Genomic DNA, 1,606 nt, shown 5'->3' on the forward strand with positions numbered 1-1,606 from the left:
GAATAATAATAATAAGAATAATTAGAAGAACAATAAAGATCTCGTCTATTACACCTGTTCCCTGGTGGCACTAGGTGCTTCACAATAAAATGAAATGTCAACAGCTTACACAATGCTACGTTTTAGGCATACCGCCCCCTTCGATTTAGAACTTTTCAAATCCTTTCAAATTCGTGTGCGCCCGATGTGCACCAGCATGGAAGTTTTAACAAAAGAACACATACACAGAATAACAATCACTGTTGCTGCTGATCACAATTGTTGATGAAAGAAAATTAAGTTTTGAATTCCATTTTATGATACCACGATTTTTGTACACAAATAATAATGTTTGTTAGCTCATGCTAAAACTAGCAGTATGTATTTAATGATATTAGTTTTGAGTGATCACATATGATTTGATCTTCAGTGTACAAACTCTTGTTTTTATGTTCGAGAAAAGATTGTATTTTTTGGGTGATTCACATAATCTATAAGATACCCATACACCTATAAGCTTATATTCGGCACGCTACTTTAAAAGGCAGGACCAATAATTTAGCAGCCATCTTCGACTGGACCAAGACCAATGGGCAGAAAGCAATACAATCTCTCACATAATAAAAATATGGCACTTCGGGAACGACCTTTAGAGATTCTAACTCTAGCCTTCCGACTTATAATCCAGCTTAATAATAACAACTGTGCTAACAGTGCAATCGGGACGACTGTGAATGTTCCAAAGTACAAACGACTAAAGCCTAAAATAGAGAATGTGTATAGTCTGCAAATCTTCCCAAAAATGCAAACTAAATGAACGTTAAAGCACTGAGTGAGTGCATTTGTGAGTCATCCAAAATGCAAACTATCCTGACGAATATAGGTGTAGGCAAATAAAATTGATTACATGAATCGTCCAAAATATACAAACTATACTCAGAGATTTAAAAAAAAAGTGTACACTTACGACCGAAACCAAAAATCATAACGCACCCACTGCTATTTCTAGCAGCAAATATTATTATCTGTTTACAAATAGTAACTGCATTAATTTGCTTGATGTCAAATTGCTTTTTCGAGAAAATAAAGCAACCCAAATTACTCACCGAAATTTTGCAAAGCACATGTGTATGTTTCATCAACAAAAGGGAACAATTAATTAAAAGACGGGAAAGGATACTCGTGTCGAAACAACATTTAAATATAGATAGCCTGAATTTTTATTGAAATAATGTATTAGGTTTGGGTTGGATCAAGCAACAAAAATAAATTTTAAAAAGAAACAAACAAAGAAATATGTTGCCCTTCATAAATGCGATTGCCGGATCCGAAAAGAAAACCTACTTCCTGTAAATGTTTATTGTACAGACAGATGATTGGCTACTTTGGTCTCGAAGTCACACACGCTGATGTCGAAGAAAAGTTAACCCTGACCTGAACCACAGACACAGAACAGTATTTCGACAGCTCCCAAAACAAGAATTGCTCAACTTGTGGGCTGGAATATTCGCAAGTGGTGACGTTGCCACAGGGAACCAACACTTCCGAATGAAGAGGAATAAGATGACAGGATATGGGAGGGAGGGAGGTGGATTTGAATGAACAGTGAGTAGTGGGAATTGGGGAG

At 36.1% G+C, this 1,606-nt stretch overlaps 1 protein-coding gene across 1 annotated transcript in view; it reads right to left on the bottom strand.

Moving 5' to 3' along the window:
• The window catches only part of LOC101848356 (dopamine beta-hydroxylase-like), a 30,035-nt gene extending 28,477 nt beyond the window's left edge, over window positions 1-1,558 (bottom strand). Inside the window, exon 1 of the mRNA XM_035969954.1 lies at window positions 1,324-1,558. The gene's annotated coding sequence lies outside the window, so the exon portion shown is untranslated. The remainder of the gene's footprint in view (window positions 1-1,323) is intronic.
• Window positions 1,559-1,606: the final 48 nt, after the last annotated feature.

This window comes from Aplysia californica, unplaced genomic scaffold, assembly GCF_000002075.1.
Source record: "Aplysia californica isolate F4 #8 unplaced genomic scaffold, AplCal3.0 scaffold00201, whole genome shotgun sequence".
Lineage (NCBI taxonomy): Eukaryota > Metazoa > Mollusca > Gastropoda > Aplysiida > Aplysiidae > Aplysia > Aplysia californica.